The sequence below is a fragment of the Triticum dicoccoides genome, chromosome 7B, assembly GCF_002162155.2.
Source record: "Triticum dicoccoides isolate Atlit2015 ecotype Zavitan chromosome 7B, WEW_v2.0, whole genome shotgun sequence".
NCBI classification, from domain to species: Eukaryota; Viridiplantae; Streptophyta; class Magnoliopsida; order Poales; family Poaceae; genus Triticum; species Triticum dicoccoides.
Window position 1 is genome coordinate 214,514,349 of NC_041393.1, and position 14,111 is coordinate 214,528,459.

The 14,111-nt window shown below is 39.2% G+C and overlaps 1 non-coding gene and 1 pseudogene across 1 annotated transcript; one reads left to right on the top strand and one right to left on the bottom strand.

The window, feature by feature from the left end:
* Positions 1–391: 391 nt before the first annotated feature.
* LOC119338828 lies at positions 392–4,016 on the bottom strand (annotated as a pseudogene).
* Positions 4,017–5,311: 1,295 nt separating this feature from the next.
* LOC119342345 lies at positions 5,312–5,418 on the top strand. Its single transcript, XR_005165545.1, has one exon. It is a non-coding gene; the product is annotated as a small nucleolar RNA R71 (small nucleolar RNA).
* Positions 5,419–14,111: the final 8,693 nt, after the last annotated feature.

The window sequence follows — 14,111 nt, forward strand, 5'->3', positions numbered from 1 at the left end:
ATTCATTATCACAATTTACCATAAGAAGAATACAGCTGCATAGTTTTAGTATTAAGAGAATCAACAACCTTCTTGGGGTGAATCCTACTTTGCAGTGAAGAGTAAGGTGTCACAATGCAAAAAGAGTTTCAATGCAATTAAATGCCAGTTCTCGTACTGAATTTTCTAAAGGTTGCTTCAAGTGGAACAGAATCACCTAGTATTTGTATACTCTTCTCTCCTAGTTTCTTCTCTCCACTCTTCTCTGTTTGTGTTCCCTGTTTGTGCTCCCCTTGCCTTTATTTGTTGAAAAAAGACATAAACACATAAAAAGTTTTCTATGAAAACTAAATAAAGAAAAGAACTTATTAAAGATTCAGGTTGCCTCGTGAAAAGTGCTTGTTTTAGGTCTTTAGCTCGACCATGTCTCTTCAGTGGGGTCAGGTCCTGCAGGGATTGACACCACCTCCTGGGTCCCCTCGCCTTCTTGAATTTCCTCCTCTGGGTCTTGATCTTCGCTTGCATTCTCATCTTCAGAAATCAGAATTGGGTCTCCAGGGATGTAGGGCTTCAGTCTTTGACCATTTACAAGGAAGAGACCTCTAGAAGTACTTTGCACTTGGATAGCACCACTTTTCATAATCTTCTTCACCTTGCAAGGGCCATACCATCTTGACTTGAATTTACCAGGAAATAAATGAAACTAGTATCGTAGACCAATACCAACTGTCCAAGATGAAATTCTTTCCTCAATATATGATTGTCATGCCAGATCTTGGTCTTTTCTTTGTAGATTCTTGCACTCTCGTAAGAGTCAGCTCTCAGTTCTTCCATTTCACAGAGTTGAAGTTATCTGTATTTTCCTACTGCATCAAGGTCCATATTGAGTTTCATTAGTACCCATTGAGCTTTGTTTTCAAGTTCAACGGGTACATGGCATGTTTTCCACATATTAACCTGAATGGTGACATTCCAATTGGTGTTTTATAGGCTGTCATATATGCCCATGGTGTGTCTGGTAATTTTAGTACCCAGTCAGACCTTGACTTTGATACTACCTTCTCGAGGATAGCCTTTATTTCTCTATTAGACAACTCCACTTGTCCATTTGCTTGTGGGTGGTAAGGAGTTGTAATTCTGTGATTATGAACTCCATATTTTGCTAAGAGAGATTCTAGTTGGGAGTTGTTGAAATGTGTTCCTCCATCACTGATAACAATCTGTGGCACACCAAATCTTGGAAAGATCACTTGCTTGAATAAATTGCAAACTGACTTGGAATCAGCATTGACGGTTGGTACAGCCTCAACCCATTTTGACACATAGTCCACTGCCACCAATATGTATTTGTACCCTTTTGATGATGGCAAGGGTCCAACATAATCAATTCCCCATACATCAAAGAGCTCTACTTCAAGAATTCCTTTTTGAGGCATCTCTTGCCCTTTTCAAATCTTTCCAGTTCTCTGACAAGGATCACAAGCTTCAATATAGGAATGTACATCCTTGAATAAAGTTGGCCAGTAAAATCCCGCTTGCAAAATTTTCGCTTGAGTTTCCTAGTACTTGCATGACCTCCATAAGGGGATGAATGGCAATGATAGATCACACTTTTAGTTTCACCTTCCAGCAAGCATCTTCGAACAATACCATCAGCACAATGTTTGAATAAGTAAGGTTCATCCCAAAAGAAGTGCTTCATATCTGATAAGAATTTCTTCTTCTTTTGATACCAAAAATCTGTAGGAACTTTGTTACAGACTAGATAATTAACTATATCTGCGTACCATGATGTATAGTTTTGTATACTAGTCACTTCCATAAGATTGCTCCCTGGTAAAACATCATTTATAGGTAAGGAGTCTACTGCATTGTTTTGCAATCTCGACAAGTGATCTGCCACAACATTGTTACATCCTTTCTTGTCCTTGATTTCCACATCAAATTCTTGAAGCAAGAGTATCCATCTAATTAACCTTGGCTTGTCTTCTTTCTTGATGAGTAGATATCTGATTGCAGCGTGGTCTATGTAAACTACACAATGAGACCCCACAAGATATTGCATGAATTTGTCAAAGGCATACACTACTGCCAACAACCCCTTTTCGGTGGTTGTGTAATTAGCTTTAGCACCATCAAGTGTTTTGCTAGCATAGTACATTACATGCAAATCTTTTCCTTTTCTTTGTCCAAGTACTGCACCTACAGCAAAGTCACTTGCATCACACATTATCTCAAATGGTAATTCCCAGTCAGGGGGTTGCACTACTGGAGCAGTGACCAATGCTTCCTTGAGCAAGTTGAAGGATTTTTCACATTCTGCATCAAAGTTGAACTTAACATCATTGTTTAGGAGATTAGTGAGGGATTTGGCTATCTTGGAGAAATCCTTTATGAATCTTCTATAGAACCCAACATGTCCCAAAAAGCTCCTCACTCCCTTCACATTTACAGGCGGTGGAAGTTTTGATATTACTTCAACTTTTGCTTGATCAACCTTAATTCCTCTTTCAGATACCAAATGTCCCAAAATAATTCCTTCCTTTACAAGAAACTGACACTTCTCCCAGTTTAGGACTAGATTGTGTTCTGAACACCTCTGAAGAATTGCTGCCAGATTATTCAAGCAATCCTCGTAACCTTTTCCAACGAATGTAATATCATCTACGAACACCTCCACTTTGATTCCTATCATATAAGATAATATAGAGAGCATAAACCTTTGAAATGTTGGGGGTGCATTACAAAGTCCATAGGCTAGTCTTTTGTAAGCAAATGTTCCGTACGGGCAAGTGAAAGTTGTTTTATCTTGATCATCCGGGTGAATTGGGATTTGCAAGAATCCTGAATACCCATCTAAGAAGCAGAAATATTCATGACCAGCAAGCCTTTCAAGCATTTGGTCAATAAAAGGTAAAGGAAAATGGTCCTTCCTCGTTACTTCATTTAACTTTCTGAAATCATTGACCATTCTCCACCCTGTGACAATCCTACTAGGAATGTTTTCCCTTGTTCGTTTTCAATGACAGTTATTCCTCCTTTTTTGGGCACCATGTGAATGGGGCTCACCCACTCACTGTCCAAAATTGGGTATATGATATCAGCAGAGAGCAATTTAAGAATCTCCTTTTTAACAACCTCTTGCAAATGGGGATTTAACCTTCTTTGACTTTCTCTAATTGGTACACTGCTTTCTTTCAAGTAAATCCTTATGAGAGAACACAGCAAGATTTATCCCTTTCATATCATCAATCTAATAGCCAATAACATCCTTGTACTTTTGCAAAACTGCTTGAAGCCCTTTTATTTGCATTTCCGTCAACTCACCGTTTAAGGTAATTGGCCATTGGTTTTCATTGTCTAAGAATACACACTTCAAACTTTCTGGAAGTTGTTTCATTTCTATTTGCCTTGGTTGCATCTTCTCTAATGGCCTTGCACTGCTTTCCAACATGCTCACAGGTCTGATTTCCTCATACTCCCTCCGTCCAAATATACTTGCATCAAAATGAATAAAAGAGGATGTATCTAGATATATTTTAGTTCTAGATACATTCCTTTTTGTCCATTTTGATGACAAGTATTTTCGGACGGAGGGAGTATTTGATTTCACTATTATCCTCCTCAACTACTTCACAACAATTACTTCCATAGCTCTCTTCATAACCTTCTTCCACACATTTCTATAGTGTATCAATTCTATAGCAGTGTTCTTCTCTTTGCGGAACATGTGTTGCATGCTTCATGTCAAAATCCACCTTTTCATTCCCAAACCTCAGGCTCAATTTAGCTTCTTGGACATCAATAAGTGCACCAACTATGGCTAAAAATGGTCTTCCAAGAATCATAGCCTCACTCTTGTCCTCCATATCTAGCACTACAAAGTCAACCGGATAAGCAAACTTCCCAACTTTGATTGGAACACCCTCAAGAATTCCAACAGGTTTCCTATATGTTCTGTCGGCTAATTGAAGAGTTATGGCTGTTGGATTTAATTCTCCCAAGAACATCCTTTTGCTAACTGAATGTGGTAACATAGAGCACTTTAAGTTTTGTTTCCAACCACACATGGTACACAAAAGCTTCCTGGATCATCCCATTTTTCACGCATGGAATTCTGAATTATTGCACTTCATTCCTTTGATAGAGTCACTACTTCTGGCTCAGACATGCTTCTTTTCTTTGTTAGTAATTCCTTGAAATATTTGGCATACATTGGAACATGCAAGACAGCTTCAAGAATAGGAATGGTAATCTGAACTCCTTTCATAGTTTCCAAAAATTTGGCAAATTGCCTGTCATCTTTGGGTTTGTTGAACCTCTCATGAAAGGGAATGTTGTTGGTTGTTATTGCTTCCTCTAGCAAAGGCTTAGCTCTTGTTTGAAAACCAGGAAATTCGACTTTAGTTTCAATTCGGTTATCAACTTCTTTCTCCTTTAGTTTCTCTGATGATGTTGAAGGTGGAGTTCCGGATGAACTTGGTCTCATAGCAGGAGGCACATATGTCTTTGGAATAGGAAGTAATGGTCCTGACATAACTCCACTCCTTGTAGTCACTGCATCAATTGAAGATATTGCCCCACAGTGAGCTTTTGGGTTTGGAATTGGTTGAGCAGGCAGCCTTGCTTCATTTTCTCCCACAATACTATCCATTTTGCTCATAAGCATCTTAACAGAATCTTTTAAGCCATTAACTTCATTTGTCATCTTGTTCATCAATTCCAACTGCATCTTCATGATTTCCTCCATTCCATTTGACTGAACATTTTGTTGTTCATTCTGCCTTGGCACTTGAAATTGAGTTGGATGATTTGGTGGTCGATTTCCTTGTACTGTCGATCCACTTGCATATGACTGATTGTTCTTGTACGACAAGTTTGGATGGTTCCTCAAAGAAGGATTGTAGCTGTTCAGAATGGACCTTGACTTTGGGCAGAACTTACTTCTGAAACCGAAGATCTGATTGCTGAGTAGAAGGTACATTCTGTTGAAGGATGACCTACTTGGACACATATATCACACATTTGAGGCACGCTTACTGAAGCTCCAGATGTACGATACAATTTGACATGATACTGTCCATCTTGTTCAATATGTCAATCTGAGCCGCCATGCTATCATTTGCAGACACATTGTACACACCAGGATGCGGTGGTGCTATTTCTCTTTCACTCGACCATTGGAAATGCTGAGATGCCATACTTTCAATCAATGCAAATGCTTCATCAAGAGTTTTGTTCATGATTCCTCCTCCAGCGGCAGAATCAATAAAAGCTCTGGTCTGAGTAGTCAGTCCTCTGTAAAAAGGTTTGTAACACCAGCCATCTTTCCAAACCATGATGAGGACAAATTCTTATTAAAGAGTTGAATCTTTGCCATGCATCGTACAAACTTTCTCCATCATATTGAGTGAACCTTGTTAACTTGTCCATGTATTCAACAGCTTTTGTTGGTGGAAAGTATCTCTCAAGAAATGTTTGCAATAAAGTCTCCCAAGTATTCTTCAGATGTTCAGGCAATGAGTGAAGCCATACTCTTGCTCCATCTCTCAAGGGAAATGGAAATAGTGATAATCTGATAGCACTCGGTGAAACTCCATTTTGCTTGAGGGTGTTACAATACTCCAAGAAAGTCCTTATATGCTCATGTGGGTCTTCTAAAGCTGTTCCACCAAATCTGGACTGTTGTACCATGTTAATCAGGGCTGGCTTCAATTCAAAAAAAATTCCTGAATAATTGGTTGCACCATTTCTCCTGGTATCCCATGATCTCTTGGGACCCACAAGTCCCTGAGCAAAGGCACTGGATCAGGCATCTTTTCTCCTTCTTGATCTTGCAAAATTTCAGCAACTTGAAACTGTGTTTGATTCTCTCTTCTTATTCTCAATAAAGTCCTTTCAATTTCTTGATCAAATGGCTCTAGTGAACTTTCTCCAGATTGTAACATAAGATAATTTCCTGTAAAGTTCCTGAAATTGACACATGCTAGTTTTTCTCAAAACTGCAGCCAATGTTAGAAAATGGTTAGTTGCCAGCAATACTACAGAATCGATCTAAAATAAATCTTGATCTGCTTCTACTAATGTGCTAATGAAATTTAGATCCCCGGCAATGGCGCCAAATTGATCAAAGGTAGATATAGTGATTTAGAATGTCGGTTCTCCACAGGGATCTAGAACTTCGAAGCACGCATTCGAAACATCCAGGGCAGCAGAATATTTGGTTTTAATAGAACTAGAAACAACTTATCAGACTAATCAAAAATCAAGGTAACAAATAGTCACTGGATCAAAGCAAAACAAATAATATGCAGCAAAGGCAAAGGGTTCATAAATAGGAATGTCTTTTTATGGTGATTTTCTTGTAAACAAACAGCCAAGTAAGCACATGGAAGACGATTCAGCCATCACACACACCCCATGCAACAGACAAGTGACAAAATAACTACTAACTCAGTATCCAGCAAAGGGTCACAACAATTCAGCAAGGATACATGGGGAATTCAGCAAAGGTACACAGGTAGCAAAGTAAATTTCAGACCCAACAGTACATATATCCAGAGAACTGAAACAAGAGAAGAGAGAGGTTCAGAGCCTATGGGTCGTGATGATCGTCAATTTGAGGTCGTAGATGTTGCAGTCGAAGAAGAGGAACAGCAAGGACGAAGATAGACAGTGGAGGACCTAGCCTTGGGGAGGAACCGTGGTGGCCTTAGCGGAAGGTCAGCCAGCCACCCAGAGCAGAGCACCACCAGGAGCTCGATGCCCCGCTGTTGATGTGGAGGAGATGTCGCAGCGGTGGTCGTCGGAGTTGGAGAAGATCAGCAGAGGTCGTCGGTCAGGGAGGTCGTAGCAGCAAACGTTGGAGAGGAGTAGTTGGGACGTTTCTTGAGGTTGGTGACGAGGAAGTGTAGCAGGTCGGCGTTGGAGATGAGCACGCCATCAGGGAGGAGAGGCCTCCCGGTGGAGTACCGGCAAGACCGGCGCCCCGCTATCCGGTCGAGGATCTGGGCGGTCCCCTTATCTTCCCCTTGGTTGTTTTTCCTTCGACCCCCACTCCCCTACTTGGTAGTTTAGTCGCGCGTGGGATCAGACACCACGTCTGGTGTGTCGGGCCAGACCCCAGCTCCTCTCATGTGTGCCACCAGACGCCTCCTCTGGTTCTTTTCATTTTTTCCCCTTCAGAACTGAACTCTTCTCCAAGTTGATCCCCGCTTTTGTGTTGAAAGCACTTTCGACGAAATTTGGGTGCCTAAACATACCAGTCCTGCAAAAAATGAATAAGTGTTGTAAAAATATCATAATAGGAATATTTCTGTAGGAATGAATACTTTATGAGTGATTACTGTGATCATATGTTTAATTTGTGACGCAAAAAGGCTAAAAATATTATATGCATAAATGTGCTATCGGCTGCTAACATTGAGGTACTTGGTTTTTAAGTTCTAGTAAATCAAAAACGCGTTTGAAATTTATGAACCTTGACATGCTAGCATGGAATGGCATCAACATGCAGTGGTAAAAATATTGTCCCATTTGGGGCAGGTTGGGGTATATAAGCTTCTCAAAAACTAGAGCTTTTGACAACAAGCCTCATGGTTACGGTAGGGAACGTTTCACCTTTCTGGACAAAACGATATCCGTTGCCTCTTCTTGATTTCAATTTTTTTCTAGTGACAACATAGAACAACATGAGTGTTGTGTTAAATTTTGTGATTTTTTGGGGTTCGTCTGGACATTTGTATGCATTAACTGGGTTTTCTAGGCATTTTATGTGCATAATTCAAATTTGAACTACAAGCACATGCTCCAATGCACCAAAGTTGGTTGAAAAATCACATGTGTGTCCCTGGGTGCATGCTTAGGTCCCATGCAAGAGACGGGAATGAAATTCAAACACCAGGGCATTGTTGGTTGCCGGCAAAACGTTGAGATACTTGGTTTTTAAATTCTAGTAAATCCAAAACTTGTCTGAAATTCATGAAACTTGGCATGCTATCATGGAGCGGCATCAACATATCGTGGTAAAAAATTGTCCCATTTGGGGCAGGTTCGGGTATAAGCTTCTCACAAACCAGAGCTTCTCATAACAAGCATGATGGTTTTCGATAGGGAACGTCCGCCTTTGGGGACGAAACGGTATCCATTGCATCTTATTGCTTTCAAAAAAAATCTAGTGTCAACATAGAACAACAGGAGTGCTGTGTCAAGTTTTGTGATTTTTCGGGGTTTGTTTGGATATTTTTATGCATTAACTTTGTTTTCTAGGCATTTTATGTGCATAATACAAATTTGAACTACAAGCACATACTACAATGCACTAAAGTTGGTTGACAATCTAGTCTGTGTCCTTGGGTGAATTTCTAGGTCCCATGCAAGAGATGGGAATGAAATTCAAACACCAGGGCATTGTTGATTGCCGGCAAAATGTTGAGATGCCTGGTTTTCAAATTCTAGTAAATTCAAAACTCGTCTGAAATTCATGAAACTTGGCATGCTATCATGGAGCGACATCAACATGCCGTGGTAAAAAATTGTCCCATTTGGGGCAGGTTCGGTATATATGCTTCTCACAAACCAGAGCTTCTCACAACAAGCATGATGGTTTCTATAGGGAATGTCCCACCTTTGGGGACGAAACAATATCCATTGCCTCTTATTGTTTTCAAAGAAATTCTCGTGTCAACATAGAACAACAAGAGTGTTGTGTCAATTTTTGGGATTTTTCGGGGTTCGTTTGGACATTTTTATGCACTAACTGAGTTTTCAATGCATTTATGTGCATAATTCAAATTTGAACCACATGCACATGCTCAAGTGCATATAAATTTGTTGAAAAATCAAATATGTGTCCTTGGGTGCATGCTTAGGTCCCATGCAAGAAATAGGAATGAATTTCAAACACCAGGGCACCATTGATTGCCAGCAAAACATTGAGATGCCTGGGTTTTAAATTCTGGTAAATCCAAAACTCGTGTGAAATTAATGAAACTTGGCATGCTATCATGGAATGGCACCCGACATGCTGTGGCATTTTTCATGTCCATTTTGAGAGAAGGCGCACTCGAATAATGACAGCCAACAAAGGCATTTTGAAAAAATAGGTACCACTTTAATATCTCAAATGTTTGTATAACTAGATGATGCCCCGCGCGTTACGGCGGGATTTTGTATGAAATAAAAATTGTGCAGAATTAATCATCTAGCTATTGTCTGTACAATTATATATATGTTCAAAGTTAGATGAAAACAACATAAAATATGCATGCACGACTAACTTTTCTTCCATATAGAGCACTATAAGTATGACGCTAAAAGCTGCATGCATGCGTCAATTTATTATCTTGATTAACACACTCGTAGGGGGTAGTTACTGCGAGCATTTGCATGCATGCGTCAGTTACCACATATGGTTAGTGCAGCATCTCTTATTGTGTAGCTCAGATGGATATTATTGACTGATTCATACGTCTCCAACGTATCTATAATTTTTGATTGTTCCATGCTGTTATATTACGCCTTTTGGATGTTTATGGGCTTTATTTTACACATTTATATCATTTTTGGGACTAACCTACTAACCGGAGGCCCAACCGGTATTGCTGTTTTTTTTGTCTATTTCAGTATTTCGAACAAAAGAAATATCAAACGGAGTCCAAACAGAATGAAACCTTTGGGAGCGTGAATTTTGGAACGAACGTGATCCAGAGGACTTGGAGTGCAAGTCAAGAAGTAGTCGAGGCGGCCAGGAGATAGGAGGGTGCGCCCATCCCTCCTTGGCGCGCCCCTTGTCTCCTGGGCCCCTCGAGCGGCCACTGACGTACTTCTTCCTCCTATATATACCTACGTACCCCGAAAACATCCAGAGAGCCAACAAAAACAATTTCCACCGCCGTAAGCTTCTATATCCGCGAGATCCCATCTTGGAGCCTTCGCTGGCGCTCTGTCGGACGGGGAATCGACCACGGAGGGCTTCTACGTCAACATCATAGCCCCTCCGATGAGTTGTGAGTAGTTTACCACAGACCTTCAGGTCCATAGTTATTAGCTAGATGGCTTATTCTCTCTTTTTGGATCTCAATACAATGTTCTCCCCCTCTCTTGTGGAGATCTATTCAATGTAAACTCTTTTTGCGATGTGTTTGTCGAGATCCGATGAGTTGTGGGTTTATGATCAAGTTTATCTATGAGAAATATTTGAATCTTCTCTGAATTCTTTTATGTATGATTGAGTTATATTTGCAAGTCTCTTCGAATTATCAGTTTGGTTTGGCCTAATAGATTGATCTTTCTTGCCATGGGAGAAGTGCTTAGCTTTGGGTTCAATCTTGCGGTGTCCTTACCCAGTGACAAAAAGGGTTGCAAGGCACGTATTGTATTGTTGCCATCGAGGATAAAAAGATGGGGTTTATATCATATTGCTTGAGTTTATCCCTCTACATCATGTCATCTTTCTTAATGCGTTACTCTGTTCTTATGAACTTAATACTCTAGATGCATGCTGGATAGCGGTCGATGTGTGGAGTAATAGTAGTAGATGCAGACGAGAGTTGGTCTACTTGTTACGGACGTGATGCCTATATACATGATCATGCCTAGATAATCTCATAATTATTCGATTTTCTATCAATTGCTCGACAGTAATTTGTTCACCCACCGTAATACTTATGCTATCTTGAGAGAAGCCACTAATGAAACATATGGCCCCCGGGTCTATCTTTTATCATATAAGCTTTCAATCTACTTTTATTTGTATCTTTACTTTTTGCATCTATATTATAAAAATACCAAAAATATATTTATCTTATCATACTATCTCTATCAGATCTCACTTTCGCAAGTGGCCGTGAAGGGATTGACAACCCCTTTATTGTGTTGGTTGCGAGTTCTTTGTTTGTTTGTGTAGGTGTGTGGGACTTTTGAGGAGCCTCCTACTGGATTGATACCTTGGTTCTCAAAAACTGAGGGAAATACTTATGCTACTATTGCTGCATCACCCTTTCCTCTTCAAGGAAAACCAACGCAAGCTCAAGACGTAGCAAGAAGGATTTCTGGCGGCGTTGCCGGGGAGGTCTTCGCTCAAGTCAAGACATACCAAGTACCCATCATAAACTCATCTCCCTCGCATTTATATTATTTGCCATTTGCCTCTCGTTTTCCTCTCCCCCACTTCACCCTTGCCATTTTATTCGCCCTTCTTCTATGCGTCTTTTCATTTGCTCTGATGTCTTACTTGGCTCGTTTGCTTGTTTGGTTGGAATAGTTGCTTATTTATATCTAAACAGAGAACCTAAGATCTATGGATCCTCATCCGCTTGCTAATCTTTTTAAGAGATCCAATTATGATGAACCAATTGCTAGTAAATTTTGTGCACTAGATTATCTTTATGAAGTTTTGCTTGAAATTCGTGAATCTGAAAATTGTGATGAAGAAATTTATGAAGAGATTCACGATAGCTCCTTGAATAAAAAGCATGATTGCAATGATTTTACTATAAATTCTCTTGATGTCAATTATGCTAATAATATGCAAACCCTAAGCTTGGGGATGCTAGTTTTGCTATGTCTACTACTTGTTGCAATGATCATGATTGGGGTAATTCTTCTTATAATCTTGAAATTTTATTTAAGCCCCATGATGAATATGAGATTGATATTAGTTTTTGCAATAATATTGAAAGTGGGTTTGGAAGAGTATCAACTTTAGATCCCACATATTTGGAGTATGTTCAATCTTATGAAGTTTTTGATAAAAGTGGGTTTGTTAATTCCACCATTTTGGAAGAGTGTCAACTTTGCATGCATGTGGATCGTGTTGAGAATATGTTATGTGATAGCTATTTTGTTGAATTTTATTATGATCCCACATGTAATTATTATGAGAGAGGAAAATATGGTTGTAGAAAATTTCATGTTACTAAATTACCTCTCGTCATGTTGAGATAGATATCGTCTCTTTCTTCTTCCTTGCATATGCTAGTGTTTGCTTGCCTTGCAAATTTGTTTGCTTATAATATGCCTATGCATAGGAAGTATGTTATACTTAGATGTGTTTGACATGTGTTTCATGATGCTCTCTTTATGCTTCAATTCTTGTCTATCATGTCAGCATCATTGAAATCTCAGTGCCTAGCTAAAAAGGCTTTAAAGAAAAGCGCTTGTTGGGAGTCAACCCTATATTTTTACTTGCTGTTATTCAATAAAAATTTTCATCTACCTTCTGTTTAGATGTATTTTTATGTTTTAATTAGTGTTTGTGCCAAGTAGAACCTATAGGATAACCTACGGTGATAGTTGATTTGATTCTGCTGAAAAACAGAAACTTTGCACTCACGAGAAAAAAATTCAATAAATCACAGAAACGTGCTTTTGCATTGATTCTTTTTGATGCTGATAAATAAACAAATTTTCCAAGACTTCATATTTTTGTAGGAATTTTAGAGTTCCATAAGTTTGCGTTAGTTACAGATTTCTACAGGCTGTTCTGTTTTTGACAGATTCTGTTTTTCGTCTGTTGTTTGCTTATTTTGATGCATCTATGGCTAGTATTAAGTGGTATGAACCATAGAGAACTTGGAATACATTAGGTTTAACACCAATATAAATAAATAATAATTTCATTACAGTACATTATGTGGTGGTTTTGTTTTCTTTCACTAACGGAGCTTATGAGATTTTCTGTTGAGTTTTGTGTTGTGAAGTTTTCAAGTTTTGGGTAAGCTTTGATGGACTATGGAATAAGGAGTGGAAAAATCCTAAGCTTGGGGATGCCCAAGGCACCCCAAGATATTCAAGAATAGCCAAAAGCCTAAGCTTGAGGATGCCCCCGGAAGGCATCCCCTCTTTCGTCTTCGTTCATTGGTAACTTTACTTGGAGCTATATTTTTATTCACCACATGATATGTGTTTTGCTTGGAGCATCGTGTATGATATTAGTATTTGCTTTTAAGTTTTCCACAATAATCCTTGCTGTACACACCTTTTGGGAGAATCCTACTTGATTAGAATTTATTAGAATATGCTATGTGCTTCACTTATATCTTTTGAGCTAGATATCTTTTGAGCTAGATAGTTTGTGCTCTAGTGCTTCACTTATATCTTTTAGAGCACGGCGGTGGCTTAATTTTGTAGAAATTGCTAGTCTCTCATGCTTCACTTATATTATTTTGAGAGTCTCTTAGAACAGCATGGTATTTTATATGGTTATAAATTGGTCCTAGAATGGTAGGCATCCAAGTTGGGTATAATAAAAACTATCATAGGAAGTGAATTGGATGCTATGATCAATTTGATACTTGATAATTGTTTTGAGATATGGCGGTAGTGATATTAAAGTCATGCTAGTTGGGTGATTATGAATTTAAAGAATGCTTGTGTTGAAGTTAGCAAGTCCCATAGCATGCACGTATGTTAAAGTTGTGTAACAAATTTGAAACATGAAGTGTACCTGGCTTGTGCATCCTCATGAGTGGTGGTCGGGGACGGGCGATGGTCTTTTCCTACCAATCTATCCCTCTAGGAGCATGCGCGTAGTGCTTGATTTTTGATGACTTCTAAATTTTTGCAATAAGTATATGAGTTCTTATGACTAATGTTGAGTTCATGGATTATACGCACTTTTACCTTTCCACCATTGCTAGCCCCTTCGGTACCATGCATTGCCCTTTCTCACCTTGAGAGTTGGTGCAAGCTTCGTCGGTGCATCCAAACCCCATGATATGATACGCTCTATCACCCATAAATCTCCTTATATCTTCCTCAAAACAGCCACCATACCTACCTATTATGGCATTTCCATAGCCATTTCGAGATATATTGCCATGCAACTTTCCACCGTTCTGTTCATCATCATCATGACATACATTACTTTTGTCATATTGCCATTGCATGATCATGTAGTTGACATCGTATTTGTGGCAAAGCCACCATGCATAATTTTTCATGCATGTCACTCTTGATTCATTGCACCATCCCGATACACCGCCGGAGGCATTCATATAGAGTCATGCCTTGTTCTAGTTTCGAGTTGTAATTCATATGTTGTAATCAATAAAAGTGTGATGATCATCATTATTAGAGCATTGCCCAAAAATAAAAAAAGGGAAAGGCCAAAAAAGGCCCCAAAAAAAGAA